The sequence below is a fragment of the Schistocerca cancellata genome, chromosome 5 (genome assembly GCF_023864275.1).
Source record: "Schistocerca cancellata isolate TAMUIC-IGC-003103 chromosome 5, iqSchCanc2.1, whole genome shotgun sequence".
NCBI lineage: Eukaryota > Metazoa > Arthropoda > Insecta > Orthoptera > Acrididae > Schistocerca > Schistocerca cancellata.
This window is the reverse complement of record NC_064630.1, coordinates 30448983-30462359: the sequence shown is the minus strand read 5'-3', so window position 1 is coordinate 30462359 and position 13377 is coordinate 30448983. Positions and strand designations below refer to the sequence as shown.

Here is a 13377-nt window from a genome sequence, read left to right as displayed (position 1 = left end):
ACATCTGGTCTACGCTTACATAGTTAAATTGGAAGGCATGGAGAGTGTCTCTTAGGACGGCATCAAGAGAATTTTTATCTGCTTTTTTAAATAGGTATATTTTGCATTAACTTCTGGTGGATTTGGATGTTATAGTACTCAGTCCTGCTACAACAACCTTGTGGTCACTATTCCCTACATACATCAAGGTTCTCTGAATTTTCTCAGGAATATTTTTTGCTAAGAGTTCAAGTATTTTTTGCAATAATTTACACTTCAAGCGGTCTCCTAAACTAACTGTTCAAAATAATTTTCGGAGAAAGCATTTAGTACAATTTCAGATGAAGTTTTGTGTGTACCACTGACTATAAAGACATATTTACATTAAGGGGAGATTGAAGTCAGCACCAACTACAACTGTATGGGTGAGGTACCTATTCCAAATTAGGTTTAAGTTTCATTTTAACCTAATTTATTACAGCTGTCAAGTATAAACTCTGTTCATACTAACTCACAGGAACTATCCACTTCTATTTCACTACAAGATAGACCTCTTCCAACAGCAAAGAAACACACTGTATTTAATCTGTCCCTGATCACCAAATTTCACCTGAACTTATCTACAGTTTTAAGCAGCTTTCGGTACCTATAATAATTTGAGTTTCAGTGCTTCCTATTAGTGCTTGGAGGTCTGATTCTTTCCCAACACAGCTACAACAACTTACAACTGTAATGCCAACTGTTACTAAGTCCACCCTCATCCTGTGTTTGCCCTGTACCCTTTGGTACTGAAGCTCTGTTTGTACTTTCCTGGAACCCTCTAGCCTAAAAAATGTCAGCCCATTCCACATAGCCACTGCTATTGGTTTAGCAACCTCCTTTGTGTAATGGACCCCTCACCTACTAACTGGAACCCGAATTCGCACATCTTATGGCGCAAGTCTATCTCGACTACAATAAGGTGTTTACCAGGCTGTTCATAATAGCTTACCCACACTCCCATTTTCTTATTCATTATTAGACCTACTCCTGCATTACCCATATTTTACTTCGTATTTGTAACTCTGCACTCACCTGACCCGAAGTCACGTAAATCCTACCATTGCACTTCATTAATTCCCATTCATTCTAACTTCAACCTATCCACCTCAATTTTTAATTTCTCTAACCCTATCAACACTTCTAACATTTCACCTTCGACCTGCAATCCTCCTGAGTAACCCTTTTGGAGATCCAAATGGGGGAATAGCTTACCTCCAGAATATTTTACTTAAGAGGATGCCATCATCATTTAACCATACACAAGAGCTGCATGCAATCATGAAATATCATAACTGTAGTTTCCCCTTGCTTTCAGTCATTCATAGTACCAGTACAACAAGGCCACGTTAGCTAACATAACAAGGCCATATCAGTCAGTCATTCAGATTGTTGTCCCTGATACCACTGTAAAGGCTACTGCACCTCTTCAGGAACCACATGTTTGCCTGGCCACTTCACATATAACCGTCTGTTGTGGTTGCATGTATGGTACGGCCATCTGTATCATTACCTACCTTAGTAAGACCCATGGTTCATATAGGGAGCCACCTCTCATGCTGGAAGTGAGGCACAAGTGACTAGGCAAGGCCCTCCCTCGAAAAATGGGGCAAAGAACAAGTTGCTGATAGGATGTGGGAGGAGGGAAGGACCTGACTCACACACGAGGCCAAAAATGTAGATTATGTGAATTCATAGACAAATAGCGAAGTATACCACATTAAATTAAGCAACTAATTCAGTATCGAAGAAATGTTATACCATCTTGAAAGGAAGGAGCAGCTGATTAATAGTGGTGCTTATGTAAACAGCAAAAGATGTTGCATGTAAGAAGGAGCAGGTATGAAATAAGGATGGATAAAGGTGTTATGCCAGCTGGATGTGGGGTAGAACATCATTTTAGGAGGGTTGGGGAGGAAGTTCCTCATTTCAGGGTACAATCAGAAGCAGTTAAAGAATGTAGTCTAGTTTTCCTGAACGGTATTGTGTAATGAAGTGGGGCACTCCTTTGTATCTCAATAGTAAATGTGTGGTGTATCTGTGGGTAAGGTACAGATTATGCTTCCAGATAAGAAGGGCAGCTAATGTCAATCTGTTAAGGTTTTGGCAATATTTTTGATATCCTGGGAAATGGGCAGTTTGTATGGCACACAGTTTTCAGCACAGAAAAAGTAACATCTGTTGATGTAGTAGTACTGTCAGTAATTGAATGGTTTAATGTGGACAGCAGTTCTTACGGAACCACTGCTGAGCTGAGGAGAATAAAGAGAAACTAATGGGAACTGATATTGAATGATTTCCCTCTGTAGGAAAGAGGCTAATCATGTTTTAAGGGTAAATACTAAGAGAGCACAATCAAACTGAGTTGATGGAACTGTACTCAATTTTTTCTCTGTATATAACTTCTTAATATAGGATAATTTTTACAGTTATTCTGCAGCTCAGGCTTTCTTAAATATTCACCCTAAAATGGGCCTAATGCTAACAATGGATACCTCTTAGATGAAACAAAATCAGCTCTAGCTCCAGAGGAAGCCATTTGACAGTTAAGCTGAATGCTAGGCTAATGCAGTCTGTCAAATCACAATGCTCACTTAGTCTGTAGATTATGAATCTTCAGCTTGTTCTGTTCCAGAAAGCAATTTATTTCAGAAGCTGTAAAGCTAGAATTTCTTATGCTGCCTATACAATAAAGTTTTCTTGCCACACTCTACCCTCAGCAGACACATGTTCCCAGGGAACAGCTTTTCATTATGTGGACAAGTCATACCAGCCACTTGAGAAATTTTTTGTGTGTCTGCTAAAAGGAAACATGCTTACTATTAGTTTAGGCAGCCAGTGATATTGACATTGCTAGCAGACATCACTCACAACAAAGTTTAAATTGTCAATTTTGTTAATGTTATTTAGTATCACACAATCCCGATATTAACTTGACTTAAGCTGTACCCAAATCGGCACCTTCAGTTTGCATCCACATAAGGTGCTAGTGAATCTGTGATAGCAATGTACTGCTACTGGTAAGCAGCATTAAAGTCCTGTGTGGCTCACCTCGCTATGACTTGCTGCTTGTCTACAGAACTATCGTCATACACCACAATAGTACCAGTGTAATGGCTATTCTTGTTTATTCTCTTTTGGTATCATGGACTTGGTTCATAATGATTTGGGCTTATATGTGGTGTTTCATTGTTTTGTCAATCTACTTTGGCACTCTGCTTGCTAGCTGGGCTGACTCTAGCTCTGTGATCCTGCAGGGATATGGGTGACAATGGAGACAGAGTCCTACCCGACTTCATGGGCTCTCCTGGCACCCAGTCCTGGATGTGGGCTCAAGCGATGCCTTGTAATCACTGGACCAGCCAGGCCTCCAACATTGTTATGCAGGAGGCAATGGACAAAGATATTGGCATCACTCTTTTGCCCTCCCGCACGCTATCCGTCCCATTTAGTATTGCAGCATATCAACACCAATAGTGATCCAGAGACCAACCTACCGTTGGCACAGTAGAATACATTGTTCCTGCAGAAACAATGCAGCAAACAGGTGATATGGATGTGATAAGAGACTCATCAGTGCACTATAAATTTTGTGGCCACATGGTAATAAACCACTTGCTGCAGTATCAAGCTATATACCTTGAGCCAAATGACCATCAGTAAAATGGCCCTGCTTGCCCACCAATATCTCTGGCAAAGTGTTTTGTTCTTTCATGTTTATCACTCTTCACAATTTTCACTATTCAAATGATTTCTGATTTACAATGGAGTTCACTTCATGAATCCTGTTTCTTGCAAATCAAGTGCTACATCAGACTGCACTTCGGCTGTGTCAATCTCATTAATAGATTTTTGTGTTTTAATATCAGTGAATGATAACACAGTTGGCAACTTCAAATTTGCTCATCTGTGTAACGAGTGTACATTAGTCATGGATCCAGAACTGACAGAACTCTGGTGGCCATAGTTCCACATACACAAAATGAATAGCAATGGTCCCAGCACACTTCTCAGGGGTGCACTGTAAGTTACTACTACATCTGTTGTTGACTCTCCATCCAAGATAACACACTGTGTCCTCCTCACCACCACTTTCTACTTTCAGGGAATCTGTCAAGTCACAGGCAAAGAATCTGCAACATTGTCTGCAGTGCTGTATGGCAACAAGCGTAATGGATCCAACTCATAAATGTGTTTTACTTCTTTCATCCAGTAGTTAGTTATATGAACTTATGCAAATATTTTGCTACTTATAAGAACCAAGTAGTTTTATATTTTCTGTAATGTGTTATTTTCTGACCAATTGTCACAGCCAGCAAGCTCATAAGCGAGCTGTAAGAAAAAAATTAAATCAAAATAGTGAGCAGAACGGTAAATAGCAAGCAGCCTTTGCTGTAGACTTATAAGGTTTACCTCATCTGTGCAATTCTGCATATAAACAGTGCAACAAATCCTATGCTGAATCATTTATTAGGGATGTGACTGCTTAGCAGGTGACTGAGAAGTAGGATGAAAAACTACCAGATACTTCTCCACTGAAGTGTAGCAATTGGCTAAATCATTTGAAAATGCTTCTTCTGAAATAAAAGTTTTTGAGGACAAAATTGCAGTGTCTACCATGATTAGCAGTCAGCAAGTGAACAGAATTCACCTTCCCCTCTCAGAGTCCAACATCACAGAGAATTATTATGACACATTGTAGGTTAAGTCATAGATTAGCTACAAACAAGAGTGCCCATACGATATATAGTTTGTAAGGCAGGGGAGCAATGTATTAAGTATTTATAATATTCTGGAAGATGAATGGTGACTTGTAAGTAACCATAAAAAAACTTTCAGTTCCGACCCTGTTAAAAAAACTGTGTAATATCAACTTTTAAACCATTTTCTTTGGGACTTTAGAACATATGACCAAATCAATCTGGCAGACTCTGTCATTTTATTTAAAGACGTGGATAAGTTTCATAAACAGTATGAGCAATTATTTGAACCATAACTCAGCTGTAAACACATTTTCAGGCAAATATATAATTAAAACACTCAGCTTCATCTTGCTTCTGTTACACTCAGCCAGTTCTGTTCAGACATGAGAGAGGCAGTTAAAGCAGAACTAGATGTACTTCACTACATCCATTATCAGTACATAAGTGGCCAATGCCCTTGGTGATAGATATAGTCATAATGATGATATCTGAACTTCTGGTGATTTTGAGAGAGCCATTGCCATACAATTACAAACTGACCCATACTAATTCAGCACCCAGAATAATTACTACCAAAACTGGCTGGCAGCCAGTATTTTTCTACGATTAATCTTGTGTGCACATACTAGGAGTTCCCAGTAGATAAGTGAACATGTCAGGTCTTGTGCTCAATATGCTTTTTGCATTTACCATTGGAATTGCTTAACTTTAGATACTGTTACTTAGAACAGCACTACAAGCTATTCTCAACTGCAAATTAACTAGATGACATTATTGTAACAATAGTCGCAGGTGAGCATCACATGCAATGCCTTGAAATACCGTTTGCCTGTTAACTGGAAAACAGTTTGCATTTTCAGCTCAACAAGTGCAGTTTTCTTGATCCCAGCATCGAGTACACATTGACGTCACATCTTGAGCAAGAGCACACGACGTGGAAGTGGTCTCGTATCTCACTGACCAAGCTCTGTCCCATTACTTATATTACGTTATGAAGAGAGTAGATCAAGATAAAAAATAATGATTGAACAGAACATGCATGTGGACTTTATTTTATTTAAGACTGATTGGTTCACACTGCATCATAATCCAAGCTTTGGATCGGAAGATATTTAAATTTTAATTGAGTTTTTTGGGGTGTGAGAATGGCCAGAAGGGACCATTGTCATACGGTGAGCAGCTGTGGGCCCAGTAAAATGCAAGTCACCCAGACAGAGGCTCAGAGCGAAGTGTCAGAAAGTTTCTGGGGTGTTGGTGGAGGGATACAATGTAGTTTTGGACACACCCCCATTAGCAACATGCAGTTAGGCTCATCTCAAGTCCTACGGCTAGGGAGTGCAAAAATAGTTTGTCTAGAAAAATATGTTTTTAAGTAGTAGAGTGACTGTAAAATTGTTTTATGCAACAATACGAAAGACTTGACACTGGAAGAAACAGTGTAGGACAAGATGATATCCAAAGTGCAGACATGAGTAATGTAACTTGTCTGACATCATAGTCAACAGAAAAATTAAAAATAGGGGTCACAGACCATTGTGCAGGTGGAACACATTGGGTGTTAGCTGAGGCTGGACTGGCTTGTGACAGTAGTTCCACCTACAGACTTTAATTTGTGTTTTTTAAGTATATTTTTGATTGTGGCTATACCTACAGACTTAAGACATTGGTAGTGAAAATGAACAAAGTTTACGCCGTATCATATCTCAGCTTGCTAAAGCTTTAGTTAGGGTGTTGGTAGTGGAGTGATTGTTTAGCATTTGGCAGGAATGCTAGTGGAGAGAAAGTGTCTCACTCAAGAGAAACTCCACTTGCTTCTGGAGCATGGTCGAGACTGTACTGGTTGGATTAGAGAGAGAGAGAGAGAGAGAGAGAGAGAGAGAGAGAGAGAGAGAAGCAGCAGAATATCATTGCCTTGGGCAGAACTTGTGTAGTACGTATTTCTGCCATTAAGCGTGTATAGTGCAACTCACTGCCAGTTCAGTGCCGACTGTGTTGTCGACCTGGCTTGTTCTGATCATCTGATTGTTTTTGCTACCATTGCTTTATTCTTGTTTCATTTTTTATGATGACAAGTTTAAGTGGACACCGTGCAGCTGTGAAACTTTATTTTCTACTCGTAAAAATGGTGCTGAAAATGTTTTAATGTTGAAAACGGATTACCAAGATGACACTATGGGAAAAACTCAAGTGCATGAGTGGTTTGCTCAATTAACAAAGGTGACATGTCAATTGATGACAAACCTTATCCTGACATCTATCAACTGCCTGAATTGACAAAAATATTTAAAAAATTCGAGAGCTTGTGCATGGTTCTGCTGCCCCGAGCACCTTACTTGCCTGATCTGGCTCCGTGTGACTTTCTTACTTCCACCCGTGAAAAGGGGCATGAAAGGACACCGATTTGACAACATTGAAGAAATCAAGAAAAAATGAGGTAGGAACTGTCAGTCATTTCTAAAGATAACTACAAAAAATGTTTTGAGCAGTGGAAGCACTGGTGGGACAAACGCATTAGTGTAATGGAGAGTATTTTGAAGGGGATAAGATTGTTTTGTAAATAATTTGAGAACATATAGCTTTTACAAAATAATTCCAGTTTTCATTTTGTATCGCCTAGTAATATAAGACAATAATTATAGCTGTGCTGCAAATGCCAAACAGATTTGTGAACACCAATATGTAATACTAAGAGAATAAAGTAAAACCCATTGAAGTTGGAGAAACTTGTCCAAACATGTATGAGTTCTAAAAGAAGAAAAATTGTGTTTGCTCAAGGCAGAACCATAATTCCTTATTAAATAATACAAATAAGCTCCAATCTTTTGGGAAAAGTAAACTATTACAATAAATTTACACTTAAGACAGCTCAAATTGTATATATCCTTTAAAGAAGCTCCACAAAAAGGGCATGTTCTGATGCCTGTCAGCAAACTTCTGAAACTAAAAATGGTCTTGAATTTTCTTTTGCCAAGCATGTGCCTGACTTCAGCACTGATATGCTTCAATACAGTATTGATGCCACGTTGTCACACATTCATTTGTATTCATGTCAAAACCACTGACAGCAGTGCAGATGGACCGCTCTCAGATCAAAAACGAGGTGTTAGCAGTAATCTATGGTATAAAATGGTTCTACTCCTGTCTGGCATAAAATTCAATCTGTTAATAGACCATAAGCTACTGGCTACACTTTTCAGCCCTCATAACAAGCTCCTGGATAAAACTGTATAATGATTGCAGCAGTGACCACCACTTCTAAGCAACTATAGATGTGACAGTATTTGTCCCCCCCCCCCCCCCCCCCCCCCGCACAATCTTCAGCAGTGCAAGACCCTTCATCACCTTATGTGTCTCCACAACCATCAGCAGTAACAGAGGTACGAAGAAGCAGCACAACAGCCAGGAAATGCACAACTCTACAGAATTTTTTGATACCCAGCCTTAGATCCAGGACTAACTTAAATCAGAAACCTGCAGGTACACTTCCTACAATCTCTAATTACAACTTAGAGGTAAACAGTAACATCAGGACAAAGAGTTTAGGAAATGACAAACTTTGTATTTTTCACCACAATACAATGGGCCTAAGAAACAAACTTGACCAGTTGTCTGTTTGCATTAATGATAATGATACAATAAATGATGCCCATATGTTATGTTTTACTGAACATCATTTGAAGGAAAGGACTGAGATGATACAACTATAGAAGTACAATGTAGCAGCTTATTACACTGCAAATTCAATGGCTAAGGGTGGAGTAATAATGTATGCTAAAAATAATATAGTGTACAAGTCTATACATGTAAGAAATTATTGTGTTGATAAACATTTTGAGGCCTGTTGCATTGAACACCATATTAATACTCTGCCTATTTATGTGGTAACTGTTTACAGAGCTCCCTCAGGAAAGCTTAGTATATTTATCAAGCAAGTAGAATCACTTTTAACTTGCCTGTTCTCAAAAATCAAAGAAATTATCATGCTGGGTGACTTTAATGTAAATTTTCTTACTTGTAATAATTATAGAATAGATTTTGAGACTGTAATAAGTTCTTTTAATCTGAGGGCAGTTGCTGACTTTCCCACAGGAGTGACAAAGTACTGCGCAAGTCCAATTGACAATATCTTTGTAGACAGCAACAGAATTGATAACACATGTGTAACACAAATCTTAAATCACCTTTCTGTGCATGACAGGTAGCTGTTAAAAATGTACAACGTAGGCTCTGCTAACAAGCATAGTTTTATTAACAGATCATTTAGACTAACAAATGGTTAGAATCCAGAAACCTTCAGCAGACATCTGCAGCAGTTAGAATGGGACACAGTATATAAGGCTAAAAATGTCAGTGATAAATTTAACGTATCCTCAATGAATTTACTACCCTTTTGAAGCTACCTTTCCTAAGAGGATTTCAAAAAGTACCAACCTGAGTGATTACAGTAAACGATGGCTCACAAAGGGAATCAAAACATCCTGTAAAACAAAGAGAATATTTTATGTTTCACTCACAAAGTCTAACAAACCTCAGGTTAGGGAGCACTACAAATTACACTGTAGCATCCTAAAGAATGTAATTAAAAATCCAAGAGCATCTTTATCAAATATGAAATTGACAGCTCAAATAATAAAATACAAACTATTTGGAAAGAAGTCAAAGAGGAACAGGAAAAATTTCAGAAGATACAGACAGCATTGAAGTGTGTCATAAAGGAAACATGGTAAACAAAGGTGGTATAGTTGTCGATATTTTCAACAATCATTTTCTGACAGTGGCAGATCAAAGTGGTTTAAAGGCTCTATGACTGAAGCCATGAACGTTCTTTAAAACACAGTGCAGAACAAAATTAGTCGGATGCATATTCCTTACATTACAACCAATGAGACAGAGAACGCAATAAGCCAAAAGAAAAAAAAAAAAATTCCACTGTAGTGGATAATATATCTATGAAAGCACCACTGTAATTTTATTCTTGAAGTCCTCTGTCATATATTTAACGAATCTTTAAATCAAGGTACTATCTCCAATATATTCAAATATGCAATTGTAAAGCCACTGTTCAAAAATGTGACAAAGCTGAGTTTCCAACTACTGGCCAGTTTCATTGCTAACAAGTCTTTCTAAAATCCTACAGAAACATATGTTCAAGAGAATTGAGGATCATCTTAATAACTTAACATCCTTAATAAAAGTCAGTTTGGATTCCAAATGGGTATTTGAACTGAACATGCCATTTTCCCATTTGTCAACAAACTCCTCAAATCCATAAACAATAAAATGTCACCATTTGGAATCTTCTGTGATCTGTCAAAAACATTCAACTGTGTATATCACAAAATTCTACTTATGAGGGCTCAGCACTATGGCTTATATGGTAAAGTAGGGATGTGGCTCAAACCATATCTAGATGACAGAAGGTAGTACTGAATAATTCTGCAATGGCGCCTGCCTGTTGTTACTGGGACACAGTGAAATGTGAAGTACCACAGGGCTCAGTGCTTGGTCCCTTACCTTTCCCAATCCTTTTCAATGATCTGCCATGGTGTATGACATAAAAAGCACACTGCACCCTATTTGCAGATGACAACCATTATGACAGAGAAAGTACCAAAATGCAGTCTAGAGAACTCTGTGACCGCTATATTCAAAGCAGCTCTAGACTGGTTCACTTCAAATGATCTGTCCCTCAATGTTAACATGACTCAATTCATTCAGTTGTCCCTCAATGTTAACACGACTCAATTCATTCAGTTTCAAACAGCAAACAAAAACTTGGAAAATATTGAAATAAAATGTGGTGACAAATAAATACTGAGAGTTGAGTCTTCCAGATTCCTGGCATTACACGTTAACAACACTCTAAACTGGTCACTTCAAATCATCGACATATGTAAAACAATGAATTTGGCAGCATTTGGCATTTGCTCCACTTCATATGTTAGTGACTGGGAAACAATCAATGCTGTGTACTTTGGACATTTCCATTCACTTATGATATTTGGCTTCATGTTCTGGGGAAACCAGTCATGAGCAAACAAAGTCTTTAGTGCACAGAAGAGGAGTAATCAGAATTAGAAGTAGAGTGCACTCTAGATACTGTTGCAGAAACTTATTCAAACAACTGGGTGTCCTCACCATGCCATGCTAATACATTTTCTCACTGATGTGCTTTGTGAAAAATAATCATACAATGTACAGGACAAACAGTGAATATCTTACCATGATACAAGAAGTAATCATGAACTTCACAAAGATATAAAAAAACCTCAGCATGGTACAGAAAGGAGTACATTATCCAAGATAAAAGTATACAATAATCTTTCAGCTTATGTTAATCAGTCATCGGGAATAAGACTAAATTCAAAAAACAGCTACAACTTTATCTTTTGAATAGCTCTTTCTGTTCTTTACAGGAATGTATAATAATTAATGAAATGTGTCTAATTTTAAGCACTCCTATAAGAAATGACAATGTGGCACTGTATATCAATTGTTGACAATGAATTTTATATGAATTAGAATATAAGCATTATTTGTTGTATAACTAACATACTACTGTACTCCATGTTGTTATTTGGACACTTGCACCTCATATACATGTTTACATATGGTTTAGATAGTAAGTCTCATTGCCATTTACAAACGGTTATTATTGTAATAATCCGACACTTTCTACATCCTAGTAATACACTCGCATCAAGGATCCATGGACCTCGAAAATAAACAAACAGCATTAGTTTACATATTGTTATTCTATTAATGTACTTACTTTCCCAAACATATCCAAACCTCGAAGTTTAAACTATTCCTTGATACATATGCATCCACATGCAAACCATGGCATCCATTGTACAGTCAGATCAGAATGAAACATCAATAACACACAAGTGCTGTCCTTGTGTATGTTCTCAATTTTTCTTTAGGATTGCAATTTGTACCCTCAATGATTCAAATTATATCTACAAACATATAAAAAAAATTGCATCACCCCAGTTCCCTGAACTCCTGGAGATAGACGTTGCCTGTGGATACTGTACCACAGACACAGTCCCAAAGATGTAAACAACGATGCATGAGCAGTGCCTATTAGATGGATGGGGTCCGACAGCTGATCAGTTCCAGTCATTCCACCACGACGGAGGTACGCGACTCGTGTTGTCTGTAGTTCAACCATGTCTAGACAGTCAATACCACTGTTCGATTGCGCCCACATTGTTACTTTGTGCCAGGAAGGGCTCTCAACAAGGGAACTGTCCAGGTGTCTCGGAGTGAACCAAAGTGATGTTCTTCGGACATGGAGGAGATACAGAGAGGCAGGAACTGTCGATGACATGCCTCGCTCAGGCAGCTACTACTGCAATGGATGACCGCTACCAAAGGATTATGGCTCAGAGGAACCCTGACAGCAACATCACCATGTTGAATAATGCTTTTCATGCAGCCACAGGACATTGTGCTATGACTCAAACTGTGCGTAATAGGCTGCATGATGCACAACTTCCCTCCCGACATCCATGGTGAGGTCCATCTTTGCAACCACGGCACCATGCAGAATGGTACACATGGGCCCAACAACATGCCGCATGGACCGCTCAGGATTGGAATCACGTTCTCTTCACCGATGAGCATCACATATGCCTTCAATCAGACAATCGTTGGAGACATGTTTGGAGGCAACCCAGTCAGACTGAACACCTTAGAGACACTGTACAGCGAGTGGAGCAAGGTGGAGGTTCCCTGCTGTTTTGGGGTGGCATCATGTGGGGACCACGTTTGCCACTAGTGGTCATGGTAGGCGATGTAATGGCTGTACGATACGTGAATGCCATCCTCTGACCAATATTGCAACCATATTGGCAGCATATTGGTGAGGCATTCGTCTTCATAGATGATAATTCGTGCCCCCATTGTGCACATCTTGTGAACGTCTTTCTTCAGAATAATGACATCACTTGACTAGAGTGGTCAGCATGTTCTCCAGACATGAATCCTATCGAACATGACTGGGATAGATTGAAAAGGGCTGTTTATGGACGACGTGACCCAAAAACCAATCTGAGGGATCTACGCCGAATCGCCATTGAGGAGTGGGACAATCTGGACCAACGGTGCCTTGATGAACTTGTGGATAGTATGCCATGACAAATACAGGCATGCATCAAAGCAAGAGAACATGTCACTGGGTATTAGAGATACCAGTGTGTACAGCAGTCTGGACCACCAGCTCTGAAGGTCTCAATGTATGGTGATACAACATGCAATGTATGGTTTTCATGAGCAATAGAAAGGGCAGAAATGATGTTTATGTTGATCTCTATTCCAATTTTCTGTACAGGTTCCGGAACTCTCGGAACCGAGGTGATGCAAAACTTTTTTTGATGTGTGTACTTATCAAGATCTTTCTCCATAGTGCCCATATATCAAGAAAACAATGGACACTATCACTGAAAGGTCTTGTTTTTATTTTAATTTGGCACAGCAAGAAGATAACAAATATTTTTCATATGGATGGCATAACAAGAAACTGCTTTTCCATGTATCTGATCTAGCTGGATTGTATACGCACTTTTGTCCAGTCTCTGTAACACTGAACTTACGAGAAACGAAGTTAAAAAATTTGCTGCCTCTCCTGCACACTCTGTTATCTGAAATA

General features: G+C 38.8%; 1 protein-coding gene across 3 annotated transcripts in view; it reads right to left on the bottom strand.

The window, feature by feature from the left end:
• Positions 1-13377, bottom strand: part of LOC126187397 (protein O-mannosyl-transferase 2) — a 191214-nt gene that overhangs the window by 171938 nt on the left and 5899 nt on the right. Inside the window, exon 2 of one of the 3 annotated variants that reach the window (XM_049928455.1) lies at positions 9153-9199. The exons of the other annotated variants lie outside the window; for them this stretch is intronic. The gene's annotated coding sequence lies outside the window, so the exon portion shown is untranslated. The remainder of the gene's footprint in view (positions 1-9152; positions 9200-13377) is intronic. 3 annotated transcript variants of the gene reach the window in all.